The 22,376-nt window shown below is 46.9% G+C and overlaps 1 protein-coding gene across 1 annotated transcript in view; it reads left to right on the top strand.

Moving 5' to 3' along the window:
• The first annotated feature begins 12,913 nt into the window (after positions 1–12,913).
• The window catches only part of ST3GAL2 (ST3 beta-galactoside alpha-2,3-sialyltransferase 2), a 47,357-nt gene continuing 37,894 nt past the window's right edge, over positions 12,914–22,376 (top strand). Inside the window, exon 1 of the mRNA XM_026011653.2 lies at positions 12,914–13,180. The gene's annotated coding sequence lies outside the window, so the exon portion shown is untranslated. The remainder of the gene's footprint in view (positions 13,181–22,376) is intronic.

Here is a 22,376-nt window from a genome sequence, read left to right as displayed (position 1 = left end):
TGTCAGCAACAGTCATAACAACATGTAGATCCCACTGTCTGGGGTAGACTCATAAAAATAAAAGTTCCAGGGGTGGCCCAGGTGGCTCAGCAGTTTAGCGCCACCTTCAGCCCAGGGCCTGATCCTGGAGACCTGGGATGGAGTCCCACATTGGGCTCCCTGGATGGAGCCTGCTCCTCCCTCTGCCTGTCTCTGCCTCTCTCTCTCTCTCTCTCATTAATAAATAAAATTTTAAAAAAATAAAAAATAAAAGTTCTGAAGCTATAATCTAAGAGTATAGTGGGTAAACACAAGGGTGTGAAATCAGACAAATGCTACCTAGTTTCTACTATACTGTGTGAGCAAGATACTCAACCTCTCTGAGCCTCAGTTTCTTCATATAAGAAGAAAATAGTATTTGCCTAATCAGTTTGTTGGGAGGATTATGTGCTAATGCACACAAAAGGGTTAGCACGGTGTCTGGCCAGAGGAGGCATCCAATTGCCTCATTAAATGCTGCCAGAGTGTGAGGGCCTAGGTCCAGGAGGGCTTCTTTGAGGAGGTACAATCTGCAGGGCCCTAGATGAGATGTATCCCAGCTGCTGGTAGCAGAAATACCTCTGGGAACCAGGACTACCCACAGGGATAGCTGAGGTTAGGTTCCCTAGATGCAGAGTCTGAGACAGTGACTCTTGTGCAAGTGACTTATTAGCAGTGACGGAAGCAGGATAGGGCAGGGGAAGAAGCCAAACAAAGATGTCTAGCCTCAATATTATCCTACAGTGAGCTCTAAAGCATAAAAATGCAACACAAGATTTATTCCTCTCAGAAGCAAGGGAGCTGGACTTCGTACCCCACTTCAGTCATTCACAGGCTGTGGACCCCTTGGAGGCTGGGACAACAGGAGCATAATTTCCCAGGTGCATCTGGATGAAGCAGCTTAGGTGGACTGAGGAAAATTCTCTGGAGAAGGGTGAAACTGTGAGTCATTAGCTGCCAACACAATAACTAAGAAAAGTAGAGAATGGGTGCACCATTGCTATAAAGGGGTGTAACCCACAGCATTTACTAAAGGAAGAGTAACAAGAAGATGGGAACTAGTTGAAGAAAATAGAGTTTATTAAACTCTTCTACTGGGTCTTCCAAGGAAAAAAATAAAGCCATTGGTATGGTTTTTAAAAATTATTTTTTTAGGGGCTCCTGGGTGGCTTAGTCAGTTTATGGTTTGCCTTGGGCTCAGGTCATGATTTCTAGATCCTGAAATCAAGCCCCACATTGGGCTCCCTGTTCAGTGGGGAGTCTGCTTCTCCCTCTCCCTCTGCCCCTCCTCTCTGCTGATCCACTCTCTCTCAAACAAACAAACAAATAAAATTGTTTTTTAAAGATTTATTTATTTGTTTGAGAGAGAGCGTGCCTGTGTGTACATGAGCAGGGGAAGGGGCAGAGGCAAAGGGAGAGAATCTCAAGCAGATTCCCCACTGAGCCAGGCAGAGAGGCTCAATCTCACAATCCTGAGATTATAACCTGAGCCAAAATCAAGAGTCCGACATTTAACCAACTATGCCACCCAGATATCCCATGTGTTTTAATTTTTAAAAGTTTTTTTTTAAAAAAGGAAAAAATAAGTAAAAATTAAAACACAGACTTGATATAATAAACAATGAACCCTTTCTGGAGAGCTTTTAAGTGTACTTCATCATTAAGTGGACCCTCTTCCCCAAAACCTGACCACTGCCATTCATAAATATCTTGTGCAGTCCTTTCCAAAAAATGCTTCTGTAAGATATTAGCCAGCATTGCTGCAGAGGGGGTGTAGATCCATTAAAAAAAAAGTGGACAAAAAAAAAGTGGACAGGCTTATTTTTTTCTCACAATTTTAAGAAACCAATATGTTGGATAAACAAAAAGTAGTATTTCAGGATGCCTGGGTGGCTCAGTTGGTTAAGAGTCTGCCTTCAACTGAGGTCATGATCCTGGGTACCTAGATGGAGCCTTGTGTTGGACATCCTGCTTAGTGGGGAGTCTGCTTCTCCCTCTACCCTCTGTTCCTCCTGCCTCCAGATTGCACTCTCACTCTCTATTTCTTTTCTTTTTCTTTTAAGATTTATTTACTTATTTATGATAGACATAGAGAGAGAGAGAGTGAGAGAGGCAGAGGCACAGGAGGAGGGAGAAGCAGGCTCCATGCAGGGAGCCTGACGTGGGACTCGATCCTGGGACTCCAGGATTGCACCCTGGGCCAAAGGCAGGCGCTAAACCACTGAGCCACCCAGGGATCCCCTCACTCTCTCTTTCAAATAAATAAATCTTTTTTTTTTAATGTAGCATATCTATGCAATGAAGTAGTATTCAGTCATAAGAAGAATGAAATATGGACACGTTATAACGTGAATGAGCCTTGAAAATATTATGCTAAGTGAAAGAAGCCAGACATGAATGACCCTATTTTGTAGGATTCCATTTATATGAAATATTTAGGATAGTGAATCCATAGAGACAAAAAATAACGGTTGCCAGGGGCTAGGAGGAGGGAGCATGAGGCATAGTTGCTTAATGGGTGCAGGATTTTCTTTTGGGATAATGAAAATGTTTTGAAACTAGATAGAGTATTGGTTATAAAGCATTATGAATGTACTAAATACACTGAATTGTGTGCTATAAAATGGTTAATTTCTGGGTGCCCCCTCCAAGAAAATTAAATTAAAATTAAGATACCAAAATAGTTAATTCTATGTTATGTGATTCTCACCTCAATTTAAAAAAAAAAAAAAAAAAAAAAACAATAACAGGGACGCCCAGGTGACTCAGGGGTTAAGTGGCTGCCTTTGGCTCAGGGCTTGATCCTGGAGTCCTGGGATCGAGTCCCACATTGGGCTCCCTGCATGGAGCCTGCTTCTCCCTCTGCCTGTGTCTCTGCCTCTCTCTGTGTCTCTTATAAATCAATTAATAAAATATTTTTAAAAAATAAAAATAAATTAAAAAACAATAACAGGGATCCGTGGGTGGCGCAGCGGTTTGGCGCCTGCCTTTGGCCCAGGGTGTGATCCTGGAGACCCGAGATCGAATCCCACATCGGGCTCCCGGTGCATGGAGCCTGCTTCTCCCTCTGCCTGTGTCTCTCTGCCTCTCTCTCTCTCTCTCTGTGACTATCATAAATAAATAAAAATTTAAAAAAAATTAAAAAAAAATAAAATAAAAATAAAAAACAATAACAACAAGCTCTGTGCATTTGTTGCTAATGAGGCGTTACTGCTGCCAGGCCTTCTCACTGAACAAAGGTAGAGGAAAAAATACCTATATGGATGGGGAACCTTGAACCTTATCTAATGCATAAAGCATTTCATATGCAGGTTGGGGAATCCTCCTCCTATAGGGGAGCATCTCACAGGACCTGAACACCTTTGAGAAGCCTGTTCCAGTGTATGGAATATTGATGGCAAATGGTTCCCTTGAAATCCCTAGGGCACTATGGATGGGGTATTAATGGAAGGATGACTTCTATTTTAGTCAGTATCTTTCTTCTCCTTTTTCTTTTTTTCTTTTTTTTTTTTTTAAATTTATGATAGTCACAGAGAGAGAGAGAGGCAGAGACACAGGCGGAGGAAGAAGCAGGCTCCATGCACCGGGAGCCTGATGTGGGATTCGATCCGGGGTCTCCAGGATCGCGCCCTGGGCCAAAAGGCAGGCGCCAAACCGCTGCGCCACCCAGGGATCCCTCTCCTCCTTTTTCATACGGCTTTTAAGCAACTACTTCTCTGATCTATGCCTCAGTTCACTCACCAAAACAATGGTCTCCATCGATATAATTGAAAGAACCATAAAAAAAAAAAAAAAAAAAAAAAAAAAAAAAAAAAAAAACACTTTAGATTTTGGAGGCACCTGGCTGGCTCAGTTGGTAGAATGAGTATTCTTGGTCTGGGGATTGTGAGTTTGAGCCCCATGTTGGATGTGGAGATTAAAATAAAATATTTTTTTAAAACTTGATATTTTTATTATTTTAAAAATATTTTATTTATTTATTTATGAGAGACACAGAGAGAGGCAGAGACACAGGCAGATGGAGAAGCAGGCAAGGAGCCTGATGCAGGACTCAATCCCTGGACTCTGGGATCATGACCTGAGCCAAAGGCAGACACTCAACCACTGAGCTATGCAGGTGCCCCCAAAAACCTTGATATTTTTTACGGTGTCGGCCAGAGTGCTTTACTAGATCTCAAGCTCCTAGAAGGGAGGGTCCAATTTTTCAATTTCAGAGTGCCTCCCACTGTGTTTTATTTTTTTTTTATTTTTTTTTCCCACTGTGTTTTATACATAAGGACTAGGTAGTGCATATTATATATGAATGACCTTGGATGAGTCACTTAACCTCCTCGAGCTGCCTGCCAACTCAGTTCTGCCAGAGACCAAGAAATAATTTCATTAATTTAATCAATATTTCTTGAAGGTCTGTTTGGACCTACAAAAGCCAGTCCCCTGCTAATAGTTTGTTATCTATTGAGATAATGATAACAAAAGACACCATCAGTTGGAATGTCTTCAATATATTTATTTAATCTTTAATTTGGATCATTAACATTTATTTATGTATTTATTTGAGGGAGAGTGTGAGCAGGGGGAGAGGTCACAGCGGGAGAGGGGGAGAGAGAATCCCAGACTCCCCACTGAGTGGAGCCCAATAAGCTCTATCTCAGGACCCTAAGATTATGACCTGAGCCAAAACCAAGAGTCAGATGCTTCACAGACTGAGCCACCCAAGCACCACAATGTATAGGTCACTTTCAATCTTTGCTCTTTCAATGTAACAAATAGCCATCTCTGTATGTAACTAAGAAAATGTATAAATAGGATACTTTCTTACAAATTGCTGTGTCAGGGTCCTCCTGAGTGGCTCAGTGGTTGAGTCTGCCTTTGGCTCAGGGGGTGATTCTGGAGACCTGGGATCGAGTCCCATGTCGGGCTCCCTGCATGGAGCCTGCTTCTCCCTCTGCCTGTGTCTCTGCCTTTCTCTCTCTCTCTCTTTCTGTGTGTGTGTGTGTGTGTGTGTGTTTCATGAATAAATAAATAAAATCTTTTTTTAAAAAATTGCTGTGTCAAATGGTGTGTATGTGTAATGTGAAGATATTACCAAGTTACTCTTCTTAGAGGTTGTACCAATTTCCAGTCACACTGGCAGCAGCTACGAATCCTGTGCCGCACACTCATGCCAAGATAGTTATCAAGCTTTTAGGTCTTTGCCAATCTGATAGGTGAAAAATGATATTTCAGTGCGGTTCTAATTTGCATTTATTCTATGAAGAGTGAAGCTCAGAAGATAATGGTTGATGAGGATGTGGAAAATGGAAAACCTTGTCACTGTTGTGGGAATATAAAATGGTACAGCCATTACGGAAAATATTATGATGGTTCCTAAAAAATTTCAAAACCTAATTGTCATATGATACAGCAGTTCCACTGCTGGCATATATATAAAAGAATTGAAAGCAAAGACTTAAAGAGAGAGTTGTATACTCATGTTCATAGTGGCTTTATTACAATAGCCAACAGAAGGAAGTGACCCAAGTGTCAATTGACAAATAAATGGATAAAATGGGGAATATACAGACAATAGAATATTATTCTGCCTAAAAAAGGAAGGAAGTCCTGACACATGCTACAATGTGGATGAACATTGAGGACATTATGCTAAGTGAAAAGAGCCAGACACAAAAAGACAAACACTGTCCTCATGCTGATATGACTTCATAGTCAAATTTATAGAGATGGAAAGTAAAATGGTGGTTGTCAGGAGCTGGGGGGAGGGGGAAATGTGAGGAGTCATTGTTTAATGGGTACAGAACTTTTCAGTTTTGCAAGATGAAAAGAGCTCTGTGGATAGATGGCAGTGATGGTTGCACAATGTGAATGTTACTTAATACCACTGAACTGTAAAAAAAAAAACAAAAAACACTGAACTGTATACTTAAAAATGGTTAAGGTGGTAAAGTTCATGTTACGTATATTTTACCACAATTTTTTTAAAAACTGAAGATCTGCATCTTTTCATATCAGAGTCATTGTGGGGTTTTGTTTTTTTTTGGTGAATTGTTTATATAATTTTTACATTTCCTATGGGTTTCTTGGTATTTTTACTGATTTCAAAAGCATTATTAGTTCTTCACTTTTTAATATAAATTGCAAAAATGTCTCCCTTTTTTAAAAATTTTATTTATTTTTTCATGAGAGATTGAGAGTCAGAGACATAGGCAGAGAGAGAGGCAGGCTTCCGGCAGGGAGCCCAATGCGGGAGTTGATCCAGGACCCTGGGATCAGGCCCTGAGCTGAAAGCTGATGCTCAACCACTGAGGCACCCAGGCGTCCCCCCCTTTTTTTCTTTTTTATTATTTTTAAAATATTTTATTTATTTATTCATGAGAGACACACACACAGAGAGAGAGGAAGAGACACAGGCAGAGAGAGAAGCGCAGGCCCCATGCAGGGAGCCCAATGCAGGACTCAATCTCAGGTCTCCAGGATCACCCCCACCCCAACAAGGCGCCAGGCCACCTTTCTTTTGTTGTTGTTTAAAAGGGGCTGCCCTTTTTTTCCTTTCCCCTTTTTTTTTTTTTTTTAAGATTTTATTTATTTATTTGACAGAGAGAGAGAAAGAGAGAGACAGCACAAGCAGGGGGAGTGGCAGGCAGAGGGAAGAGGGAGAAACAGGCTCTGCAGAGACTTGATTCTAGGACCTTTGGATCATGGCCTGAGCCATAGGCAACCTGAATCACCCAGGTACACTCCCTCTCATTTTCTATTAACTCGGTTTTTGTTGTTGGTGGTTGGTTTTAGCTAAGTATGGGGTAGAGATCTTACTAAAAGATGTTTAAACCATTTTATTATGGAAAACTTCAAACACATACAAAAGTAGAAAAAAAATGTTATAATGAACCCCAAATAACCATCATCCCCTTGCTCCAACAATGATCAATTCAGTCAACCTTGTGTCTATACCTCCACCCAGCCCTGGATTTTTTGAAGCAAACTCCAGACATCTTATCATCCCATAAATATGATTTCCGTGTATATTATTAAATGAGGTCTCTTAAACAAACAAACAAAAACTAACCACAGCATCATTAGTACACCTGAAATTAATAACAATTGCTTAATATCCAATGGTCAGTGTTCAAATTTTCCCTATTTTAAAACTTTTTTTTTCAGTTTGTTTGAATAAAGTCCATACATTGTAATTGGTTGATAGGGCTTTTAAAATTTATAGATTCTCGGGGGATCCCTGGGTGGCGCAGGGGTTTGGCGCCTGCCTTTGGCCCAGGGCGTGATCCTGGAGACCCGGGATTGAATCCCATGTTGGGCTCCCGGTGCATGGAGCCTGCTTCTCCCTCTGCCTGTGTCTCTGCCTCTCTCTCTCTCTCTTTCTCTCTCTCTGTGACTATCATTAAAAAATAATAATAATAAAATAAAAATGATAGATTCTCTTCTCTCTCTCTCTCTCCCTCCCTCCCTCTTTTTAATTTTCAAGGTATTCAGAGAACAAGCTGAGTCATTTGTCCTGCATGGTTCTTCACTGCATTTTGTTGATTACATCTTCCATGATTTCAAGTAACTTGTTCCTCTAATACCAGCGTATCTGTACATTGGTGTTGTCAGCTTTGAGATAATTTCTCTCTTCAGCACTGCTTTAAGAGTATTATACTTCCATACTTCTTCAAATGAAGCTCTTCGTTTTTGTTTTTCATGACACTGAAAGCTATTGGTGATTTTTACCTTGATCCATTCAGTGTTGACATAATTTTTTAGCAAATGGTTCCCCAATTGTCCCTGCACCCTTATATAGTAATTCACCTTTTCTCCCACTTAGAGAATATCTCTCTCCTATATGCCAGTTTTCCTTAAGTATCTAAGCTTTTTTTTTCTATGCGTATTTGAGTAATTTCTAGACCAGCAGGTCTGTGTCATTGACTTATCATACTATTTTAAGAGTAGGCTTTATAATATGTTTAATATCTGAGAGGGCCAACACTCTTTACTACTGTTAGTTTTTTTTTTTTAAGATTTTATTTATTTATTCATGAGAGACACAGAGAGAGAGAGGCAGAGACACAGGCAGAGGGAGAAGCAGGCTGCATGCAAAACTCAATCCCAGGAATCTGGGATCACGCCCTGAGCCAAAGACAGGCGCTCAACCGCTGAGCCACCCAGGTGTCCCTATTGTTAATTTTTTAAAAATTTTATCTTGCTTGTTATTTTTTCAAATAATTTTTTTTCAAATAATTTTTTAAAGATTGTATTTATTTATTCATGAAAGACACAGAGAGAGGGGCAGAGATATAGGCAGAGGGAGAAGCAGGCTCCCTGTGGGATTTGATCCCAGGACCCCAGGATCATGATCTGAGCCAAAGACAGATGCTCAACCACAGAGCCACCCAGGTGCCCCTCCGAATAATTTTTAAAAATCGATTTATCTACTTAGTGATCCCATCTCCCAAAATAATGAACAACAACAACAAAAAAAAACCAAACAAACAAAAAACCTGCTGGTACTTGTACTGGAATCACATTAAACTTATATATTAACTTGATTTATTTTGGATAGACTTCCTACCTAAGATCGTTTTTTTTCCAATCTTTACAACAACTCTAAACAATGAAGTCTTCTTTTATTATTATTATTATTCTCATTTTATAGTTGAAGGAATTGTGTAACTTGCTCTGGGTCACACACAGCATAAAAGGGGTGGGAATTGCCAGATTGGTCTGACTTTAAGCTTCTGTTCCCCAAACAAACTCAGGGAGGGAGGGAGCCAGCTCCTCTTTGTGCCTTGCTACTTAGTAGCTGTCTGCCTCCAAAGCCCTGTGCTGTCATCTGCCATGTTCCAACTCCCAAATTCCTGTTCCACTGTCTCTCTTGCACTGGACAGTTCACAGGCAAAACTAGGCTTTTCAATGAATGATTCAAATCCAAATGCTCTACTGAGGCAGATGGGGAGAACCTTCTCGAAGAAGGAAAACTCAAAGTTTTCAGACAGACAGAATTTGGACTGGGGGAGGGGATGGGAAAGCAGAACCACAATTGAACACCAATAAAAAATTAATTTATTAAAAAAAATAAATATATTATGACTCTCAAAAAAAAAAAAAAAAGAAAGAAAGAAAGCAGAACCACAAGGGGAAAATGGGTGAACCAATTTGACATCTAATTGGGAGGTGGTAAGGGCGATGGTGAGGGTTTCTGTTGGAGTTGAGGTAGAGACAGGGTCTCTCTGTCCTGCCCATGAAAAGGCATCTTAGGGGATCCCTAGGTGGCTCAGCGGTTTGGCCCCTGCCTTCAGCCCAGGGCGTGATCCTGGAGTCCTAGGATCGAGTCCCACATCGGGCTCCTGCATGGAGCCTGCTTCTCCCTCTGCCTGTGTCTCTGCACCTCTCTCTCTCTCTCTCTCTCTCTCTCTCTCTCTCTCTGTGTGTCTCTCATGAATAAATAAATAAAATGTTTAAAAAGAAGAAAGAAGGGATCCCTGGGTGGCGCAGCGATTTGGCGCCTGCCTTTGGCCCAGGGCACGATCCTGGAGACCCGGGATCGAATCCCACGTCGGGCTCCCGGTGCATGGAGCCTGCTTCTCCCTCTGCCTATGTCTCTGCCTCTCTCTCTCTCTCTGTGTGACTATCATAAATAAATAAAAAAAAAATTAAAAAAAAAAAAGAAGAAAGAAAGAAAAGGCATCATAGTTCTCCCTGAATCATCTGCCAAAAGAGATTTGGGAGCTAGATATAAACTCAAAAAAATTTCATATACCTTCTGCAGGTGAGGGAATGTTGTCATTGCCCATGACTCAGACGCTGAGACTTATCTGCTTTAGGAAGGCCCTGGCAGCTGGTTGTATGGGCAGAGCATGAGGTTGCATGAGGATTACTTATGCTCCACTGGCCTGTGATAGAGACACAAATCTAAAAGAAACAGAGAGGCATTCCAGAGTTCATTTTAGTCAAGGTCCAACGCCTCTGGTGGCCACTTTTCGACTTGCCCAGGGACCTAGGAATAACTTGCTTTTTGGCCCTCAGTAGATGGGTGGAAGGCTAGATAACCTGGGCCCTGGGAACTCAGTGTACCTACCCCCTTTGTCAAAAATAAACAAAGCCTGACATTAAGGTGGTAAGGACAGATTTTAACCAGGAATATACTACTGCAATAAGGAAGAGGGTCAGATGTAAACTGAACTCATTTTCTATTTGTACAGGTGACTGGGCATCTTATTTTTATTTTTATTTTTTAGATTTTATTTATTTATTCATGAGAGACACACACAGAGAGGCACAGATACAGGCAGAGGGAGAAGCAGGCTCCCTGAGGGAAGCCCAATGTGGGACTTGATTCCGGGACTCTGGCATCACGCCCTGAGCCAAAGCCAGACGCTCAACCACTGAGGCACCCAGGTGCTCTGGTGCCTGGGCATTTTAAAGAGAGAATGAGGGAGACTGGAGGGATGAGGGAGATTGAAGCAGGGACTCAGTAGAGTCAGGGAAGTGAGAAATGACAAAGGATTGGTCAGTGTAAATGCTTAGGCCAGCTGTGTCTGTTAGCTGGCAATTATGGAAGTTAGGATTCTATCTTCCCATGGATACTGGGAGACAGAGGCCCTATTCTTCCTGATGATTACATTTCAAAGGAATGGGTTTCAGGTCCTTAGGAAAAGCAGACCAGAGCTGTAGGAGATACATATACATCTCAAAGGGACAGAAGGAGTCACAGTTGCAAAACCTTTGTAGTAAATGCTTAAGTTGGAGTAGTCTCTTATCTTTAGGTGTTGGCTAAAGCAAACAGTAAATTCTTTCCCAGCAGGCCTGAGCTTTATCTGGCCTGCACTTTAGTAGAGCTAGGGTCATCCTAAGTAAGTGGCTTTGAGTTGTTAGAAACTATATTATGGTGTTTAAGTCTTTAATGTGCGGGAAGGAGGATGGATGAAATCATTTGTGGTGAGGAGTGTAGTTTTTATAGGCCAAGGTTGAGGCCTACTGGAGAACAGAACTCAAGAGGAACCTGGCTTGGGTTTGGTCAAGCAGTGAATCTTTGTCACCTGACAACTGGGAGATTCTAGGATTGTGCCTGTGGTGTGATGGTCACCAAACTTTGTCTTCAGGGGTTTACAGTTCCCCCAGAACATCAGGACAGCAGGTGGGAAGGAGAAGCTCACCTAAGAGGTCAGGAAGCCACCTCCCCACCTCTCACTACCCTAGCCTGTTTTGTTTTTATTATTTATTTTTAAAAGATCTTATTTATTTATTTGGACGAGAGAGAAAACAGGATTGGGAGGAGAGGGACAAGCAGACTCCCACTGAGCAGGGGGCCCAGTGTGGGGCTTGATCCCAGGACCCTGAGATCCCAACTGGAGCTGAAGTCAGATGCTTAACGGACTGAGCCACCCAGGTGCCTCCCCAGCCTGTTTTAGGTCCTAGCCGCCCAGAGGTAATGGATTCTACTAAACCCACAATACTCCCAGTTGAGATCACACCCCTTGGCTTACATCTACGGGGGGAGGGGAGAGCGTGGAGGGTGGAGTCAGCGCGAGGTGTACCTCAGCTGCAGCCCTTGGCAACAGAAAACCTTCCCAGCTTTAAAACAAACAAACAAACAAACAAACAACAACAACAACAAAAAACGTCAAGGGCTAAAGTCCGAAACACCTTTCCGTCAGATGGTCCACGTCGTATTTTTCTTTACAGGATGAACTGATTTGTTTATTGATCACAATTACAAAGAGCACTTCTGTGCTAAACTAGCTAGGACCCTGCCTTTCATGGCCTGGCTCTTCAGAGGCTAATATTCCGCAGCAGGCCTAACCGTGAAGGACGAAGCCAGAAGTCCAGCAAACAAAGAGCAGCAGCAGTAGCAGTTCTCAAAGTGGTTCCCCAGGCCATCAGTCTCACCTGGGATGTTGTCAGAAATGCAAATTCCCAGGCACACCCTAGAGTCCATGAAACAGAAACTGCGAGTGGGGGCCAGCTAGACTTGAGCAAGCTCTCCAGGAGACTCTGATCCACGCCAAAGTTTGAGACCCACTGGCCTACAGGCTCCCGCTCTGCCAGAGACGAAGCTTGGAGGGTGAAAGTGCGGTCGACCCGGGGCTTCATCAAGGGTTTGAGTTCGGCTTGGAAGTTGCAGAAAGGACTTGATAACAGAAGACATGGAAACAATACTTAAAACGTGTGCGCCTTACCCTAAGCAGTAGGGGAGCTAAGAGCATCTGACCAAAAAAAAAAAAAAAAAAAAAAAAGAGGAGAGAGAGAGAGAGAGAGAGAGTGCGACTGGAAAGAGGTGCTCCGGGAGACCCACAGTCCCTCGGCTCCCTTTCCCCGGGTGGGGAAGACCCCACGCCCACGCCGCTCCGGCAGCTCCTTCTCCTCCCGCCCGAGCGCAGAGGCCCCATCGCGGCTCCTCCGGCTTGCGGAGCCCGGCACAAAGCCAAGCGGGTCTCAGGTGGTGGCTCTCCGGGAGCGCGAGTGGGAACTGCACCCGGGGCGCCGTTCGGGGGCCCGGAGGCTTCGCCTTCAGCCGGGCTCGGCCGCAGCTGGCCACAGCCACGTCTCAGAGGCATCCAGGGCTCATCCGCACCTCCCTGGGGACTCCAGGTGTTCAACCCGAACCGGGGGCGCCGCAGACCCCACATCCTCTGCTTCAGACGCCGGGAACCCAGCCTTCGGGGAACGGAGATTTCCCATCCCCCCCTCTGCCGACCCCACCTCCTGCACGGTAGACGCCCCCCCGGCCCCGGCCGAACTACAAGGCCCACAATCCCTAGGGCGCGCGCGCTGTCTTCCGGGAGCTGTAGTCCTAGATGCGAGACGCCCCTAGCGGCCCAGGGCCGCCCGCACTCCATATCCCAGCAGGCCCGCGCGCGTGCGGGTGGAGGAGGGAGGGGAGAGACGGAGAGGATGTGAATGGGGAGGGGGCAGCCGCCCCCTTCCCCCACCCTTCCCTTCAAGCCGGGCTGGGGTGGGGGGAGGGGCCGGGCTGAGGCGGCGGCGGCGGCTCGCTCCGGGAGGGCAGAGCCGGCAAGGGCGGGACTGGCCTGCTGCGGGCGGACGGGGGAGCCGCGGAGCTAACGGGTCCGGACGTCGCCGGCGGCGGAGCTTTCTGCACGGGCGGAGGCGGCGGCGGCGGCGGCGGCAGGAGCGGCAAGCATGGCCCGCGCGGCGCCCGGCGCTGACTGAGGTGCGCGGGCGGGACGAGGGCGGGCGGGATGCGGGGCGCCCCGGGCCGCTGGCTGCCCGAACCCCTTACGCGCGGGCAGCCGGCTCGGCCCAGCGGCCCAGACCGGCCCGGTCCACCCCGGCAACTTCCCCGGGGTCGGAGCTCTGGGTGCCCCCGGGGAAGCGGGGTCCGCCTGTCTTGGCCTCAGCCCCATCCCCGCCTTCTGCTTCTGCACCTCAAGCCGTTCCTCTCCTTGATGGCAGCGCCCAGCCCCAGCCCTGGGAAGCGTCCCCTGCCCAGTCCGACTCACTGCCCCCGGCTGGTTCGTCCCCCCAAGCCCCGCGCGCTCCTGGCCTCTGAGCCCCCCGGGGACCCCTGCCTCGCTCCTCTTGGCCACAGGCTGTCTGCACCATCAGCACCTCGCTCCCCTTTCCCCTACTTGGCACTGCCCCCTAGCCACCCCCAGTGGCCCAGTTCTCTCTGATAAATCTAACAGCTTGACCTCCTTTCCACTTTGGAGAAACTGAGGCATGACAGTAAACCAGGAACTTGGTCAAGGCCATGCCCCAGTCCTTTGGGGGCCGGCCGGAGTCGTGCTTTGGAATGGAAGTCATTTTTCTTTCCTCCAGCCATTCCACTGTAGCTGGACCAAACTTCCCAAGCCCCCGGCTACATCTCTGGGCTGAGCTCACTTTAGGTTCTCCTCTGGCTTTCCACCACTTCTGCTAACCCCCTCCTCCTTCCCATAGCCCACCTCTGACCCTCTCTGCCTGTAGAGAGTCCCCCACCCATTGCTTTCTTGCTCAAGGTAGCCTTTCGATTTCTATTTCTTGTCAACTGCATCCATCTCCCATCTTGTCTCTTGCTTTACAGCTGCGTACAACACCAAATAAGACTCTAAGGTATTGGGAGAATGGGGGAAGAGAAGTGCTGGCGGCAGGAGGGGAGTGGCAGCCTCTTGTAGCCAAAGCTGCTGAGGGGCTTCAGGGCACTCCGAGGCCCCTGGGAAATAGTCATTCCTAGCCAGTAACTCACACTGTCATCTTGTCTTTGGGACAATTGTCTAGACGCCAGTGGGTCATTCTTTCCTCTTACTATGCCTGGTGGGCCCTGAAGTCCTTCTGAGATGGAGAGAACTTCCTACCTTAGTGGAGATGGTGACATAAAAGGAGTCTGGGAGACCACACCCCTAAAACTTATCTGGATTCTGCTGCTAACTTTGGAGGGGGTTGCCAGTTCAAGGAAGGATGCCTGCTAGGTGCCCTGAGCACTTTGTGGAGGAAGGTACAGTGTCTGTAGGCGGTGATCTCGAGTTGAGTCGTGGTGTTCAGGATCTGAAGGGAAGAGAACCAGAGCTCTGAATGGTGACATAGAGTTGCCTGATTCAGGTTTTTGTTTTCTAGTCTTCCTTTGGCTAATTTGCCTTTGGCTCGCCCCTTTCCAGCCCAGTCCTCAGTTTCCCTGTGGGAATTTGGGGGAGGGAGGGAGGGAGGAAGGGAGGGAGGGAAATCTCTGAGCCATCAGGAAGGCTCGAGGAGGCTCTGGGAGTTTGCTGGGGTCCTGAATGCGCAATCTTGATCTGAACCAGATGGCTCACTGCTTCAGCACCCCCTTTTTTGATCCCTCCCCCTTAGCTGTGAATAGCACGCCTTTAACCTTGTAACTTGAGATTAGAGGAAGGGAAGCCAGGGGGCCAACTGTCTGTGTGTTTATGTCTCCATCTGCACACTCGTGTGCAAGCTTGCCAGGGGCCTCTGGGAGTGACCCTGCCCAGGAATGCATTGTTGTGATGTGCTGTGGCATGTTCATGGCCCTCTAGGAACTTTGTGAGCCCAAACCTATGATAGGGCTGATTTCGAAGTCCCTCAGAAGCACTGTGTGTGGTGGCCTCCTTGGGAGCATTTCCCCACATGTCAAGCTTCTGGACCTGAGACATCTCTCTTCTTGAGAAAGCTACCTGCGGTTGAGAAGTCCGAAATAGCAGCACTGGGGGTGGATTTCCACAGCTGGTGTTTTTTTCCCTAGTTATGACAAGAGCAGGTCTGAGGAGTAGGGGTCTGGATAGAGGAGTGGAAAGTGATTCTTTTGACTTCTTTTATGCCACATCCTGCCTTGTGTATTTGTGTACTTGATTTGGGCCCCCGTTGGACTGTGGAAGTTCTTCAGATGTGTCCTTACTTCTGGAATACCATCACCTGGCTTGGTCCTTGGCACATAGTGTTTGGCAAATGTTTGAGTTAAAGCAGCGGGTCATGCCATTAAAGGTTTAGGGCAAGGTTCCTCATACTTGAGCAGGCATCAGAGTCCCCTCAAGAGCTGTTTTAGGCACAGATTGCTGGGCCCCACTCCCAGAGTTTTCTGATTCAGTCAGTCTGGGTGGGGCCTTGAATTTGCATTTCTGCCCAGCTCCACAGAGAGAACACTTTGAGAACTAGTGTCTGTGCTCTAACAGTTGCTTGGGAGATTAATTCAGGCAGATGTAAGTCTTAACAGGGACTTCCTTCTACCTTGCTTCCCAACCTAGGCTTGTGGCACCTGCTCTGTATTGGCCTTTGCCTTTCATTCTCATGCTGCCCAGTGTTGACTAGGTTAATGGTAGGGGTGATTGTGGTGCATGAGCTCGCAGTCCCATGTAGTAGACACTACCCCATGGTTATTTGAAGGAAGGCCCCACAAAAGCAGAACATTTAGGAACTAAGACTTTGGAAAAGGGAAGGCTGTGTGAATATGGGGAAGCAGACACTGAACCACACCATCATTTGCCCTGACTCTGTCTCTCAGACTGAGCAGGTTGGAGTATTTGCAAGGTGAAGGTCTGCCATGGCTGCGCACTGGACAGGACGCCTGGGAGTTTCTGAAACTTAGAAAAATGGGAGGAATCACTTCCATTGTGCTTTTACTTTGTGAAGCATTTTTTACCTGTTGTTTTTCAGAAGGCTTATAAAGGCAGATACAGATACAGGTGGGGTTACACAGCAAGCCCTAGGACTCCTGATTCCAGCCCTCCAATAGAGCATCTGCTAAACCAGTTTCTAATAGCTGGAATAATGGCTGGTGTTATCTGTGTGCTTACTATTAGCCAGGCACCATGCTAGATACCCTCACATGTCAGCTCATCAAATCCTCACAGGAACATTGCAAGTTTGGCATTATTGTCACTACCTCATAGAGGAAGAACTGAGACTTACAGTACTTATGAGACTTGCCCAAACTCAGACAGCTAGTAAATGGAGGATCTGCAATTCAAACTCCAGTCCTTCTCATGGAACACCCCACATTCTTCATTACTCGCTTTCTGTTTTGCCCAGTAACTCTGTAATTGTCCTTTGGGTTGTCTGTCCCCAGAGTCTGTGAATTTTACTGAACCTGAAACTATGCTGGGTTGCTGGTGTTGTGGAGGGGAGAATGACCAGTCACTGTCCTCTAGGAGGAGGCTAAGACCCCAGTGTCTACAGTGGAAGGAGGCAGGGGCAGCTAGTGGCTTATTGGTTTAAAGGAAGCAGAAGCCATCCCCATAAAGGGTTCAAAAAAGGTCTTTGGCAGGAAGAGCTTCAGCAGTGCCTGTAGGCTGGAGAGGTATACAGGCCAATGGGTGCTGAGAAAGGCCATCATGGCACTTATTGGGCCTTTTCCCTTTTGGCTGGAACATAGGAAATGTATGTCAACAAGTACTAAGAAAATCTTTTTTTTTTTTTTTGAAGATTTTATTTATTTATTCATGAGAGACACGCAGAGAGAGGCAGAGACACAGGCAGAGGGAGAAGCAGGCTCCCCTGTGAGAAGCCTGATGCAGGACCCCAGGATCACTCCCTGAGCTGAAGGCAGATGCTCAACCACTGAGCCACCCAGGCATCCCAGAAAATCCTCTTTGTTTTTTTGTTTTTGTTTTTAAGATTTATTTATTTATTTATTCGTGATAGACACACACTCAGAGAGAGAGAGAGGCAGAGACACAGGCAGAGGGAGAAGCAGGCTCCATGCCGGGAGCCTGACGCGGGACTCGATCTCGGGACCCAGGATCGCACCCTGGCCAAAGGCAGGCGCCAAACCACTGAGCAACCCAGGGATCCCAGAAAATCCTCATGTTTACAAGCAACAGCTTTGCTGACTTTGGCAGGAAAGGACTTCCTTAGAAGATTGTGGGGACTCCCAGAATCAGAGAATGACTCAACACCCAATCCCCTGTAGGGTCTCAGAGTAGGTACAGCAGGAACCAAAGGCCAGCTGACTTCAAGGTACCACTGTCGCCAGGATAAATCTCCTCTAGCCATGCTCAGTAATTTTATCCCCACAGCTTGGGATGGGCATCCCAGGGAGGAAATGTCCTGTTGGCTCAGCCTAGCAGGGAGGCCTGGTGGCATGGTAGGCAGTCCCTCCCAGACTTTATCTAAAAGTTAAAGTCCCCAGAAGAAGAAGAAATGGTCGCTACAAGAGATCAGTCCAGAAAGCCACCAGAAGAAGACTTGAATTGGCAGGTGGCAAATGGAGCACTTCTAACAAGTTACTGAGCAGGCAAGGAACAGACTGGCAGCAGGATATGGCTGTCATAAGGGGATAAGAAAAGAAGGGAGGGAAGAAATGGAAAACTAGGTAGTTACGGTCCAGATGAGATGTAGTGAAACGGAATTTGGCAGTAGAAATGGAAAAGAAGAGACTGATTCTAGAGAGATTGCGAAAGTAGCTATCATCTTATGGAACAGATACTTGATTGGCTGGGGTGTAACATTTCAGTGCCTGGGTGATGAGGTTGGTTTCTTGAGCTAACATGGTGGAGTCAGGAGGAGGAAGTGTTTGCAAGAGAAAGTGATGCGCCCTTGCCTCGGAGGGGCTGTACACAGGATGCTGACAGCACATCCGGAACCCTGATGAGGTCATTTCTTCTGACTCCACTCTGCCTGAGGTTTGGGGCCTTACTCCTGAGGAGGTGTGTCCCAAAGCCACAGGAGCCCTGCACATCCGGAAAGCAGCTGGGGCTTTGTGGCCCAGGTTGAGCAGGCCTGCATGTCTTCTCTCTCTACCCATGAGCCTGAGATGAGCTTCTCTTTCCTTCCCCTTCCCTACTCTCAGTTCCCATGCCTCAGCTTCCCTACCACATGTTCTCCAAACCTGAGCCCTTATCAAACCAAAGGGCCTGGCCCACCTCTCTGGGGACTAGTTTTTAGATTGTCTTCCCTTTCTGCTCAGAATGCTTGTTAACAATAAGTCCTTGCTAACTATTAGGGCAGATATCTCCAAGTGACATTTTGGAAGGAGAAGGTCTCAACTTGCTATCTGGGGAAAGCAGGCTTTTCCTCTAGTTATGCTGTGCTCACCAGGGATGCCTGCATGGGTCCCTAACCAGTCATTCTAGAGTACTTCTTGGTGCTGATTTATAAATCATTATTGTAATTACAGCATATTGTCAGTGGAGACTTCATGTTGCCATTACAGATCTTCTGTAAGACTCCAGGGCATAGGCTGGGCTTTGGGCCACCCCAACTTGCTAGCTGAGAACTGGGGAAATTTTTTCTTACAGGAATGGAAGGCAGGGATCAGGGTCTTCTCTGGGGCAGGGCAGAAGGTGCTGTGCCAGAGGGTACTTTATCCCCACAGGTTCTCAGAGAGAAGGTCATCTTCCTGGGAAGAGGATTCCTTCCTTCAGTTCCAGCTATTGGCATTCAAATATATGTGATCTTTTACCATCTGTAAGTGAAGTGCATAGTACCATATGTAATAAGGTGAACCAAGGGAGGACAAGGGAAATTTAGAGAAAAATGTCATTTTAATTTTGATATCAATGCTAAATTTTTTGTGTGTGCATAGTAAAACAAAACAAATAGTTTTGATATTGGACATTAAAAACATACTCAATCCAGCTTCTTCCTTCAGGGGGACAAGACTCTACAAGTGAGGAAGCCCAGGGAGGGTAAGCCATTTACTGGCTGCTGAGGTGGGAAGGGAGCCAGAGCCAGTGAGTCTGCTGCCCTGAGGGGCTTTGCTTTGTTCTCTGTCCTGTGGTCCTGTTTTTAATCTCTTCCTGGGTTATCATGTTCGCCCATTAGGGTGTCTTTTCTCCTCTTCTCTTCCTCTATCGGATCAGAGTAAGCAACATACCAGAGGGACACTGAAAGTAGTTCCACTTCTGTGTGGTTAAGGGGCAAGGCCCTTCCTGCTCCCAAAAGAGCAGCATTGCAGGGCTTGAGAGAGAGCAGGGGACCCTGAACTGTTGTGACATGATCTAGGGACCCTGGAGAGCAGTCCTGATCCTGCTCTGCCCTTTCTGGAATCCTATAGCCGCAAAGTCCTAGCACAGCCAGCAGGCAACAGCCTTCCAGCTTGAGCAGATCAGCAGCCTTCTGAGGAAGAAAATCAGCAACAAATGCAAATAGCTAATTGGTCTAGGGGGAGCTGCTCTGGTGAAGAAAAATCAACAAGTTATTTGTATGGCTAAAGGGATTTGGAGGGGTAGTGAAGAGGGGAAGATGAGAGGTGGATTGTAGGAAGAGGCACAGATAGGGGGGCAAGAGGTTGGAGATGCCCCCCTTCTCACCCCTATCACCCCCACAGCTCCACTCCCACACTCTTCTTCCTTCTTTGTAGGCTTTCTTTGGATTGAAAAGGACATTAGTAGAACTTTCAATCCCTCCTGACCAGTGAGTGGAGTTCCCTCCAACACATATTCCCACCCAAGTTCAGTTAAAGACAAAACACCAATCTTTTGATGCTGATGGTGATCTAGAACTGAATCAGGAGGAAATGAAAGTCTGTGAGCCTGTGCTGAGTCCTTTGGCTGTGCAGGTAAAATAGCAGCTAAAGGATTGAATGAAGCTGTTTGGGCAAGGCAAGGGAAGGGAGAGAGCCCCTGAACCCCTACTGGTTCCTCTCTTGAGTTTTCTACAGAGCCATGCAAGTCTGAGGTTGCCAGGCTGTGAGGGATTTTCCAGGGGTTGACCTTCTTCTGTCCCATCCCAGAGGGCTTGGTGTTTGCCTGGACCCACAGCTGCCTTTTCAGCCTCTGACTTCCTGGGGTCTTTGGCATTGCTTAGGAGGAGACCTTAGGTACCACAGGAGAGAACAAAGGTGAGGAGAGGGATGGGAACCCTCTTCAGGCTCTTCCGGTGGAGTGGAGTCCACATGTTCCTTAGACAGGAAGATGCTGTGAAATGAGAAGTAAACAATTTAGATCAAGAAGGTTCAGCCAAGGGGGGATCCCTGGGTGGCGCAGCGGTTTAGTGCCTGCCTTTGGCCCAGGGCGCGATCCTGGAAACCCGGGATCGAATCCCACGTCAGGCTCCCGGTGCATGGAGCCTGCTTCTCTCTCTGCCTCTCTCTCTCTCTCTTTCTCTCTCTGTGACTATCATAAATAAATTAATTAATTAAAAAAGAAGGTTCAGCCAAAGGCCAAAGTGGCAGCTCTTTGATGAAAGAGTTTCTTCAGTGCGAAGAGTAACTGTTTGACCCTAAAGCAACAGTGGGTAAACTTGTAGGATCAATGGGAGTTTTAATCTCTCTCTCTCTCTCTCTCTTTTAAAGATTTTATTTATTTATTCATGAGAGACACAGAGAGAGGCAGAGACACAGGCGAAGGGAGAAGAAGGCTCCATGTAGGGAGCCGGATGTGGAACTTGATTCTGGGACTCCAGGATCACACGCTGAGCCAAAGGTAGATGCTTAACCACTGAGCCACCCAGGTATCCCGAGTTTTAATCTCTCAATTGACATTTCCTGTGTATAACAAGAAGCTACCTCACCTCCCTTCATATGGGTGAGGTATTTTTTTTTTAAGATTTATTTATTTATTTATGAGACAGATAGAGAGAGAGAGGCAGAGACACAGGAGGAGGGAGAAGCAGGCTCCATGCCGGGAGCCGGACCTGGGACTCAATCCCGGGACTCCGGGATCGCGCCCTGGGGCAAAGGCAGGCGCTAAACCGCTGAGCCACCCAGGGATCCCAAGCCACCTATCCTAGTAATTCTTACCCATCTGGGATATGTGGGTCTACCCTGCTCTTTATGTTGTGCAAAACAGGGAACAGCCAGCAGGCTATGATGCCTATGAGGCCAAGGCTGAGGACCTCAGAGCCTCAGTTCAAGGGTATTTGGCTTTTCTAGAGGGGAAGCAGCTTATTTGGTGAGGGGGCCTCGTCCATGATTTTCGCAGCCCAGAGCCCATTCTAGCTGTGTGCATACAGGACCCTTGCTGCCTTTGCTACCACAGTGGCTTGATGCTATGTGACCCAGGGCAAGTCCCTGCCTCTCTCTAGGCCTTGGAGTTTTCATCTAGGAGTACAGAGTTTGAAGGCCTGCTCAGGGACTTGCTCTCAAGCCATCTGGTAGACCCAACAGAAGAACACCATGTCCTGAATGAGGCAGCAGTGCTGGGGGCCTAGGATGCCACTATGTGGTCTGGACAGTTAATGGGAATCAGTTTGACCTTTCTTCTAACCTGCTTGAATGCGTTAAACAGCAGCCAGCCTGCTCTGGTGTCTCTGGAGAATTTGGGCTCTTGTCGCTGGGAAATCTGTCCCCAGGCCTCCCATTGTCCTCCTCCTTATATTCTAATCTTTGCTCTGATTCTTTCCTGAGTTTAGGCAGAAAAACCATCTTGATCTTTCATCACATTCCTCCCTTACTTCATTGGCCACCGGTTAGGCCTCAGGCCTCAGAGTGGCTGTTTATAGGGTTCCTGTTTCTTTCTTCTTCCAGTTCCCCTCACCCGCTTATGCCCTGGGCTCTGCTCTAGCCAGGATTTTTTACCCCAAAGCCAGGGTGGGAGGTGAGATCACAGGGTGATGGATCACAGGAGGGGACACATCAGTGACATGGATCTAGGGCAAATCTGCCAGGAGTTGAGAAGACACTTGGAAGGGGGTAGGAGAGGACTTCATAGTAGAGGAGAGAAGGAGGGTAGTGAGGAAAAGGCCACTAAAGGCCTGAGATGAAAGGGCAGGACATCACTCAGGACGTTGAGGAGACTAGTTTGGATCAAGCATAACACATATCGGATAATTGCCCGAGAAGGGGGGCCAGGATGGAGGGGTCTGGCAGAGAACCAGGCCCCAAGACCCACTGTGGTGAAGGAAGGCACAGGCTTTCTTGCAGGACTGCGCTGGTCACAGGATTGTGCTAGATGGAAGTGTGGGAGGGGTTGTTAATGACTGTTTGCTGTCAATAGGCAGTGAGGCTGCCAAGGGTCAGTCTGATAAGAGGAAAGAGACTCCTTGAGTTTTATACTCCC

This window comes from Vulpes vulpes, chromosome 12 (assembly GCF_048418805.1).
Source record: "Vulpes vulpes isolate BD-2025 chromosome 12, VulVul3, whole genome shotgun sequence".
NCBI classification, from domain to species: domain Eukaryota; kingdom Metazoa; phylum Chordata; class Mammalia; order Carnivora; family Canidae; genus Vulpes; species Vulpes vulpes.
Note: the sequence above shows the minus strand (reverse complement) of the source record. Positions and strands in the feature narration are given on the sequence as shown.